Genomic DNA, 11,322 nt, shown 5'->3' with positions numbered 1-11,322 from the left:
CAACGTTTATGGACAAACTGTCACGGTTGTCGTAGGAAGGAGCGGACCAAAGTGCAGTGTGTGTGTCGTTCCACATTTTATTTTCACTATGAAACTATGCAATACGTACACAATAAACTGAACGAACAAAAACAACAAACCGTGACACAGCGTTGAAACATACACTAACTCAAAACCAATCTCCCACAAACCCAGGTGGGAAAAACACCTACTTAAGTATGATCTCCAATTAGAGACAACGATGACCAGCTGCCTCTAATTGAAGATCATCCCAAACAAAACCCAACATAGAAATACAAAAACTAGAACATAACAACATAGAAAATCTAAACTAGAAAAAAAAACTGTCACGCCCTGACCTACTCTACCATAGAAAATAACATCTTTCTATGGTCAGGACGTGACACAAACGTTGAATACTGCAGTCAAACCGTGCATGATATCTTGTTGTTATATGGCTCATGGCAGGTAGGGCAGGTCTATTTTAAGATGCCCGTTCTCCTCATTCATGAAGAGCTGTTTGTCTAGATAACATGCTGTTACTATAGCTCTGCCATATATTCAGATGTGTGAGTTTATTGATACTTCGTCAATTAAAGATGCATTTTACCTTTTTTTCACTCAAGGTATTATTGCTATTGGCCAACTCTTTATTATTTTTGCAAGTGAAGTATTTTCACAATTTAGACCATTTTAAAATAATTTTCAGCATGTATAATAGACCTATTTTGTAAATACAACACTGGATCTTGTCTTTTCATCACCTGCACTGTTAAATACGCTAAATTAACAATTTATTTGCACTGACCCGCCGACCCTCACTCAACTGTTGTTGCTTCAGACTTACTAGGATGCTGGGTCCTCTAGGGATATTCATAAAGCTCGGAATACCTTGGAATACCTACATTATTGACATTTTCGGTATGTTATTGTGTTGAATATGCGCTTTACTACTGTTGTCACCCTCTGGCTGTCCATGCGTGACTGTTTGTGTGGGAATGTGTGTGTGAGAGTGACTGTGTGTGTGTTCATGCTTGTACATGCCTGTATGTGTGTGATTAATTACCTGTTCTGAATGGGATGGAGGCAGATAGAGCTCTTCATTGCTCAACCTCAGCTGTCTGAGGATGAACACATTGCTTTGATGATAGAATAAATTACAGGCTCTTGGCCTACCCATAATATCACAAGGTTTGCAGTTCTTTAACTTAGTTTATTTAGACAGTGTATGAAGATGAAGTTGACAGAGAAATCAGGAGGAAGGCCTTCACAGGGCATGTTGCTAATTATGTTGTGATGGAGTTCAAAACACTGTGGATCTAAGAAAAAAAAGGTCTAAATGAGGTATGAGCCTGGGGCCAGAGTGGGGTCACATTCGCTAATTTGGTCCATGCTGTATATGTGTGTCTGTTGTGGTTGTTGCCCTAATCGAACCCAGGCAGCTCCTTTCTGGGGCTCGTAGTGCATGGGGGTCAATCTTTAATTTGATATTTTTATCATGTTTTAGGGCAGACCCAGATGCAGACAGAGTCAAAGTAACAAAGGTTTATTACTCAAACAGGGGTCAGGAAAAACGACAGGTCAAGGGCAGGCAGAGGTCGATAATCCAGATTAGAGTCCAAAAGGTACAGAACGGCAGGCAGCCTCAGGGTCAGGGCAGGCAGAGGTCAATAATCCAGTGTGAAGTGACAAGGTACAGAACCAGGGCAGCCAGAATGGTCAAAACCGGGAAAACTAGAAAACAGGAACTAGAAACAGACAGGAGCAGGGGAAAAACGCTGGTAGGCTTGACAAACAAAACGAACGGGCAACAGACAAACAAAGAACACAGGTATAAATAAACTGGGGATAATTGGGAAGATGGGCGACACCTGGAAGGGAGTGCAGACAAGCACAAAGACAGGTGAAACAGATCAGGTCGTGACAACTTTACTGAAGTACATATGTAGAATAATAGATGCTCTCCTATAATTTTCTACAGTGTATTTTAATGACTGCACTCAACTTCTAGGTAGCACTACACCAGTTGAGAGAACACAGGTACTTGCGATGAAGTTGGGTGAACTGGTCAAAGTCATTATCACAGTGTTATGTTACAAACAGATGGGTCTGGGTATTTCTATATCACCATAGGAACTCTGGACCACTGGACCAAGAATCTGGAGTAACACAAACATTAATTGAACTGAAACACAGATTGTAATATTCCCCCATGACTGACCCACAGCAGCTGTCAATGATGCAACAGTATATTTTTATCCACTTGTTTACAGTTAACAAGGGAGTGTGGTTAGTAGGAGTCTATCCCTGACATCATCTGGACAGTGTTTCATCATCTTCGTGATTCAATTTGGTGCCCATGTTACCCTTCCCCAGGGAGGTGTGATTGGAGAGGTGAGGCCCTCTGTTAGCCACAGTGGGGGAAGACCGCAGGTAGAGCCTTCTTTAGGGATCTCATCAGTACAGACTGGGTTGGCTACACTATGTGAGTGATAGCTGTGGATCTGGACTGACCACTAATGATGTATGCCAGAGAGAATCACCTAACCATACAAAGCATGTTATGGGGTTTGGTTTTCCCCTAAACAACCACAGTCACCAACAACAACAAACGCAACGAGTTTCTCCTTCCATGTCCTGTGAGTCATTATCCCAGGCTTTATGCTAATGTTGGCTGTTTACTCTCAAGTGCAGGTGGAAGTCATTCTCTCTATATTTAATTGCATATGGTACATGCCCTTGTACCTCAATTTATTGCTTTGATTCACCTACCCATTTAATTCAGCTCACGGTTGATTCAGTTCTTTTTTTATTGCATTAGCGTCCATTTATTCTTCCTATATGGAGACATTTGCCTCAATGAATACTAATTCTGCCAGCCTCGATTCATTATAGGTTGGAGACATTTACTCCATAAAATCTGTTTTTAATGTTCTCTGTCCCTCCCACGATTCCTTCAAAGTTATAATATTTTATCCTGTGCTTATCGATCTGTCTGTGACATGGAAAACAAACAGCCCAGTGTTGGCTCTTGACCAGAGAGATGGGCCAGGGCTTCAGCAGCAGTCTCCTTGGCTTGGGTCATGATGTGTTGGATACCTGTCATCTCCTAACCTGCTAGGTCCTCCTGCCAATCAAGAGGTGAATTACCTGCTGGCTCACTTTGCTGATCTGGAGGACATCCAAGTCTATGTGGTTGTCTAATGTAAATAACATGGGTCCGTCTGGAAGTAATGGAGCCATTTGGCCAGACATTACTCAAAATAATAATGTTATGAAATACCTGATGGCTTGACTATGTTTTTATCCATGTTGTGTTTACCCAACTAAAGACAAATGTTTCAAATAACAAAATTGCTGCAATGAGAAGGTAACAATGAATAACTTGGGTCTTAGGATTAACCAAATTGACTGAGGCATTCAATCATACCAAAAGAAGCAACGTACAAGAGTACAAAATAACCATACAATACATATCAGAGCACATGCTGTATGGATTCTATGCAATGAGAGAAAAGTGAGAGACCATAACCATGAATCATCAGTAACGCTGATGAATGTTCTCCAGTGAGAGACTGGCAGCCTGAGGTCACCAAATCTACTCTGTTCCACTTTGAGGATTGTCGTGTCTGTGACTATGATTAAATGTGAAGACTGTTATTTTATCAAATCAATTCTCTATGTGTAATTATTATTACGTGATTAAACTAATCATGTAAACTTGAATTAACTAGGAAGTCGGGGCACCATGGAAAAATTTAGTTTATAGAGTCTCTATTTCCCAAATCGACTCTTCAGATATTTTCATATCTTATCAAAACAGTCGCTTATTAATTCATTATTATTACCTCATCAGTTCTCATTACTGAACGTCGCAAAACCCTTGAATACCTGCACGAGCCCTAGCCTAAATGATGATTTAGCGACATGCAAATTGGCTTAATTATTTATTTTCTAATTAACTAAATAATCACAGAAATACATAACGGACAAATAGTAGATATTTGGGTTACTACATGATACAAAGAAAAAGTCCCTTGCGGACGCAGCCGACAAAGGAAAGGGGTGGGGACTGAGGAAGAGCAGGAAAGACTAAAAGGATTCACGACACACAGGTGATTCTTATATTCATTGAAATGCTAATTCTTTGCACATGAACGGCCGCTCATTCGAGAATAATTGCAATGTATATATGTACGCCCGTATGTCGTTGTCTTCTCTGTTGGAATTGCTGGTCCGTCTGCTGGAGAGTCAGTTCATCAGAGAGTCTCTGGTTAACATCCCCAGAAGTCACAATGTCATTCATGGTTGTAGCTTTCTCTGCGGATCTGGATAGTGTCTGTTGTAATGGATACGTCAGACCTACAGATGGTCGTTGCATAGAATAGATGCTTCCGTGGTTGTCGGTATTCTCGTACTAGACATGCGTAATTTTCAGCTGCCGACTAGTAATTATACGTCTAGGATTTGCTCTTATTCTGTAGTGATCGATAGTCTCAGAGTTTAACCATTTCCAGCCGTGTAGCCAAAACTACAGCTGTATGATCTCCGTGGCCTATAGAGTTGTAGTTCACCATTTCAACATGTAGCGTCAGCTTCATATTTTCTGGTATAATGATTTATAGAATTGTAACCATTCCAACGTGGGAACCCCGTCCCGGCATTCTCTGACTTAATGTACATTTTGTAGGAAGTGGTTTTCTACTCTGTGGGAAAAGGGGCGGTTCTATGACGCCTAATGTGATGTCGGGATCACGGGGTTGTGGCCACTGAATAGTCAAACTTTATATGAAAATCCATACTCTCATTTAGAAGGTTAACATCACATTACATCTTTTCACAAATAGTTTCATGTTTAATCACATACATTTCACAATACTTAGATGTAAACCTGGCAGCTGGGAAATGTACACTTTAAGAAATACAGATATGTGTGTTTCCTGTCCTTCATGAGATCACCAAATGAAACACACTCGACATGACTGTCCCTTAAGTGTCCACAGGCCATTCCCACATTCTCAAAAATAGAAATATTGTTCAATTATTCTAACTTTTGATGTCCAAGGGTCTCTCTGTGTTCCACAGTTTACACTCCATTCTCGAACACTACAGAACATAGGGGCAGCGTATTTTATGACCGACCATAAAACAGTTGACTTCCCACTCTCCCCCTGAGAGAGTGCACGCTGTAGAGCGGACCCACTGTAACCTGATCCTTCAGATCATCACAGGAGAGTTATGACAGTCCCCCTCTGGTGGATTCGACTTGGAAGGATTCTGCAAGTTGCAAACCAACGTAAAAATAACTACCATGTGATGTCCTGGTTGTGGATCATCGTTGCAGTCCCCCTCTGGTGGTTGACCTTTGCAGGCTTTCTGAAAGCGAAGCAGTCCACCACAAGACTGGGCAGTGGATGTCCGGTTGGTGATCGCTGTTCCGGACCCGTTGTCTGGTCGTCCAGACTGGAAGATCTGGGCAGTAACTTAGGCAGATGTTAACAATGCACTTCCTACGTGTCAAAGGAACTGAAACGAAAAGGAATGAAAGCATAAACAAAAGATATACAAAAAAATTGTTATCACACCTAAATCATCTAATTGGACTGTATTCTATATACAGCCAAGGTCCTGGCAAAATTACCCTATCATAGCATTGTCTAATGTCATATCTAGGGCATTCCTAATTTGAGGTGTGTTGCTTAAGGCACTATCCTAAGTTGATAACTACATGGTAAGTCCACAGCTGTAAGGCACCAGCTTCGGGCAGTCTACAGGGATGACCTATGGACCTCTGTGGAGAAACTGGTGAGTACTGTAGCTGTAGAGTCAAAGGCCTCAGAGTAAATTTTGAACTTTACTAAGGCTGGTATTTTGTTCGGACCCTTAAGTGATCTGAGCATAAATCTTCATTAAATGTTCCGTTGTACATGTGTGCTTATGTGTCACGTCCTGACCAGTATAGAGGATTTTTTGTATTATTTGGTCAGGGCGTGGCAGAGGTATGTTTGTTGTGTATAGCTTAGAGGGGTGTGTTATTTATGTGTTCCGGGGTTTTGTGGTGTATGTTTTAGTATGAGTAGGTTCTAGGTTAAGTTTTCTATGTGCAGATTTGGTTGCTGGACTCTCAATTGGAGGCAGGTGTTTCTAGTTGCCTCTGATTGGGAGTCCTATAAGTAGGTGTGTGTTTTGTTTGTCACTTGTGGGTAGTTGTATGTTAGCACTGCTTTTGTTTAGCCTGCTACACTGGTTCTGTCGTGAGTTTTGGTTATTGTTTTTTTTCCTCGTATTCACATTTAAAATAAAAGATGATGAGTACGCAATCCACTGCATATTGGTCCACTTTTTCCAACAGCGATTTCAACATATCTTCTGACGAAGAGGTTTGTGACATTATGCTTACATAAGCGCACATGCCAAGGGAAAGAACCATGTATCCTGGTAGGTTGCAACCTGTTCAGAATGAGTCTGACGTAATCAGATAATTTCCAGGTCGATGCCTGGAGGTCAGTAAGAATTGATGTCGACCTCAAGACATATGTTAAGGGGACCTGTAGTTTTACTACACATCAATGCGTCTTACACTATTGTAGCGGTGATAGGAATGAAGGAGTCTATTTCATAGCTATGTTATCCACAGAGGAGCTAACCTCACGATGGAAGTACTCTCTAAACACTGAAATAGTCGTACTCGGTGTGATTATAGTTCATGACTTCTAATAACTTTACTCCTGAATGGAGGGTTCTATTTATAAGTGGTATGTGTGTTAACCATCAGAAGAGTGTTCTGGAGATTCCCTTATATGTGTTGCAATCTGAGTGACTACTAACTCCTCTGTCGCTGTTATCAATAGCAATTTGATTTGTGAGCTCTAATCCTCTTACTGATTGTTGCTGGATTGACTGTGCTGGCATTGGTACTGGTACTCAAGGGGATCAGTTTATTCAGAAATATTATCCTACCGGAACACATGATTAGAGAATTTTACTAGTTGTCTTGTAGTTGAACCTACACATGGCAAGGCATGACTATTTTTGCCATTTGTTTTGGAGGTGGAAGTCCACTGGACTTATTTTACGACCAGTCTGGTACACCTCAGTAATATCTTAGATGTGTCTAAAATTATCCCTGTCTAGGGGCCTGTCTGCTCCTCACTGTTCTCATAGGGAGTTTACAACTAGATTTGTTTTCTGCTCTGGTGGCCTCGTATGGTGTTGCATGTAGTCTCGACCCCCACCAGCATGTGGTGTTGATATTCGAGGCGTGAACGAAAAGGTCGAACCCTATGTACGAGTTGTCAGTGGCCGCGTTATGAGAATGGCTGTAACCTTTCAACCAAATCTCCTTATGTTTGTGCTTCAAAACGCTCAGTGGTTGTCGAGGCTTGTCAATCACTACAGCGTGACTGACAAGCCACAGCTTATCTTTTACCCTTTTCTAAATGTTTTCTCGCTTTAGTTCTTCACGTAGTGGAACTCCTAGAGAACATTGGTCTACGTTTTGATCGTCCTTTAACCATTTGTTACCCTTGTGCTCTGACACTTTGTGGGTTTGGTGCAGGAACGTAGCGAACAGGTTGATTGTAGCGGTAGTCCTTTTGATGGCGATGTACTTTACAGTTATTACGACCACGGTGGTTATTGAATCTGTGGTTTCGTGGTAGAAACCGTTGTTGTGCGTCATCTCTCAACGCTCCAATACCTGATAATGCACCCTCTAACTGGAGTGAGTGCTCCTGGTCAAACTTCAAAACCGAGATGTCAGGGCTCTTAGCGTTGTGAACTTCTGAAGCCTCAAAAGCTGTGCGTGCAAGCTCTCTGAGTTGTCAGATAGGCAAGCCAACTTGGGCTGTAGGACCCAAGTATGTAATGAAGGTCGGATACATGTTCGACAGAAACATTTGTTTGAATGGTAACAGCTCTTCCATTCCTGTTTCAGTGAAAGTAAGCTGAATGAATGAAGTAAGCTTGTGGGTATTCATTCTGAGCTTGTTTGTCAGTGTTAGCCAGTGAGCTATCATGTTTGCGAGTCGCAGAACCACTGAATTCTAATTTCAAAGCTGTGGCAAGTTTAGCGTAGTCGTTAAGCACGTGTTGCTATTGTAGACGAATTAATAACCTCGTCACATGTCTATTCGACGTTCGCTTCTACAGGTAAACCCTGTCAGAACCCGTAGAGTTTGGGTAGCCATCTAATGCATCCTCTATGTCAGCTTGGAACGTGTCAGTATCGTTTGGCTGACCTGGAATGGGGTCGAAGGTGGGGAAATGTTTTACGAGTTTGTCAAGGCATTCCACGCCAAGCGGGCAGAGAGGGTTGGCTTCATCCTGGGGAGAAATTGGGTCTGAAAGGCCAAGAGAAGCCAAGCTTTGGCTTTGTTGGTGTAGAGGCACCATATTACTCAGTGCTGAATGGCCAAGAGGAGAAGACTGAGGGACACATGAGGGAGGCGAAGTCTGAAACCTTCTATCGTCTTCACTCCTTTGAATCCCGGGCTCCGGTTGCTTGGTTGGGTAGTCACACTGTAGCGCATGACCTTTCTGGAATTCCACCAGATTGTACCTAAGGGTGGTATTCTGCTGCATTACAAAGTCCACTTGAGTGCTTAGAGTACTGATTTTGGACACCTGAGTGTCGCACTTGCTCCTTTCAGTCGCAAACGTATCTGTCATGGTTTGCAGATAGAGGTCTTGAGTATGGAGCGAGAGATTCAGTGATGAGATTTCTTACAGCTTAGAAATCAATATTTCCATCTTCATCACCTGAGTTCTCTCATCATTCATTAGGTCAGCGACTTCAATGAGTTCTGCTGATTTGTCATCCAACTTAGTCACTGTTTATTATTTGATCGTCTTTGGTCTGCAGAATTTGGAGTAGAACAGTAACTTTGAGTAATGTTCAACAAAACTGCATGCATGTTATCAAGTTGAGCGCTCCTGTTAATAGATAACTCGAAAGATTAACTAGTTTGGAGTGGACATTGTCGTATTTAGTATTGGCTAAATTGAGTTGTTCCTGAAGAATACGATTTTGTTACTGTAGAATATGATTTTGTTGAAGAGTTTGTGCTCGTTCGTTGTCATAAGTTCTTGCAAATGATGTTCAATTGTTCAATTAATTGTTCAGATCCATCGGCCAATTTCTTGGGCCACTATACCTATTTTGCCAACTGGACTGAACCCCTTTGCTACACGGAACCCTACTACTCCATCACGACTGGTCTATTCGACGTAACTGCACAAGGAGGCTATAACAGACTTCCTCTGTCGTGACGTCCCTCTGAGGCCCTTCTGCTAGCTTGCTAGCCCCGGCCTGCTAGCTGTCTGAATCGCTGTGTCTTCAGCCAGCCTAACTACTCACTGGACTCCTATGATCACTTGGCTGCGCATGCTTCTTCCTAATGTCAATATGCCTTGTCCATTGCTGTTCTGGTTAGTGATTATTGTCTTATTTCACTGTAGAGCCTCTATCCCTGCTCAATTTGGCTTAGCCAACACTTCAGTTCCACCTCCCACACATGCGGTGACATCAGCTGGTTTAAATGTTTCTAGAGACAATATCTCTCATCATAACACAATGCCTAGGTTTACCTCCAATGTATTCACATCCTACCATACCTCTGTCTGTACATTTTGCCTTGAATCTATTCTATCGCGCCCAGAAACCTGCTCCTTTTACTCTCTGTTCCAAACGTACTAGACGACCAGTTCTTATACCCTTTAGCCGTACCCTTATCCTACTCCTCTGTTTCTGCGGTGATGTAGAGGTTAATCCAGGCCCTGCAGTGCCTAGCTCCACTCCCATTCCCCAGGTGCTCTCATTTGTTGACTTCTGTAACCGTAAAAGCCTTGGTTTCATGCATGTTAACATTAGAAGCCTCCTCCCTAAGTTTGTTTTATTCACTGCTTTAGCACACTCTGCCAACCCGGATGTCCTAGCCGTGTCTGAATCCTAGCTTAGGAAGACCACCAAAAACCCAGAAATTTCCATCCCTAACTATAACATTTTCCAACAAGATAGAACCGTCAAAGGGGGCGGAGTTAGCTTGCAGAGTACCCAAACAATTCGAGCTTCTACTTCTAAAAATTCACCTTTCCAGAAACAAGTCTCTCACCGTTGCCGCTTGCTATAGACCACACTCTGCCCCCAGCTGTGCCCTGGACACCATATGTGAATTGATTGCCCCCCTACCAGGTACAACCCCAAATCCACAGGCACCCTCATAGATATCATCCTAACCAACTTGCCCTCCAAATACACTTCTGATGTTTTCAACCAAGATCTCAGTGATAACTGCCTCATTGCCTGCATCTGTAATGGGTCTGCGGTCAAACGACCACCCCTTTTATCAGTCAAACGCTCCCTAAAACACTTCAGCGAGCAGGCCTTTCTAATCGACCTGGCCCGGGTAACCTGGAAGGATATTGACCTCATCCTGTCAGTAGAGGATGCCTGGTTATTCTTTAAAAGTGCCTTCCTCACCATTTAAAATAAGCATGCCCCATTAAAAAAAAATTGAACCAGGAACAGATATAACCCTTGGTTCACTCCAGACCTGAATGCCCTTAACCAGCACAAAAACATCCTGTGGTGTACTGCATTAGCATCGAATAGCCCCCCGTGATATGCAACTTTTCAGGGAAGTTAGAAACCAATATACACAGGCAGTTAGGAAAGCTAAGGCTAGCTTTTTCAGACAGAAATTTGCATCTGTAGCACAAACTGAAAAAAGTTCTGGGACACTGTAAAGTTCATGGAGAATAAGAGCACCTCCTCCCAGCTGCCCACTGCACTGAGGCTAGGAAACATTGTCACCACCGATAAATCCACTATAATTGAGAATTTCAATAAGCATTTTTCTACGGCTGGCCATGCTTTCCACCTGGCTACCCCTACCCCGGTCAACTGCCCTGCACCCCCCACAGCAACTCGCCCAAGCCTACCCATTTCTCCTTCACCCAAATCCAGTTAGCTGATGTTCTGAAAGAGCTGCAAAATCTGGACCCCTACAAATCAGCCGGGCTAGACAATCTGGACCCTCTCTTTCTAAATGTATCTGCCGAAATTGTTGCAACCCCAATTACTAGCCTGTTCAACCTCTCTTTCGTATCATCTAAGATTCCCAAAGATTGGAAAGCTGCCGCGATCATCCCCCTCCTCAAAGGGGGAGACACTCTAGACCCAAAATGCTAGAGACCTATATCTATCCTACCCTGCCTTTCTAAGGTCTTCGAAAGCCAAGTTAACAAACAGATTACTGACCATTTCGAATCTCACCGTACCTTCTCTGCTATGCAATCTGGTTTCAGAGCTGGTCATGGGTG

This window comes from Salmo salar, chromosome ssa26, assembly GCF_905237065.1.
Source record: "Salmo salar chromosome ssa26, Ssal_v3.1, whole genome shotgun sequence".
Taxonomy (NCBI): domain Eukaryota; kingdom Metazoa; phylum Chordata; class Actinopteri; order Salmoniformes; family Salmonidae; genus Salmo; species Salmo salar.
This window is presented reverse-complemented; position numbering follows the sequence as displayed.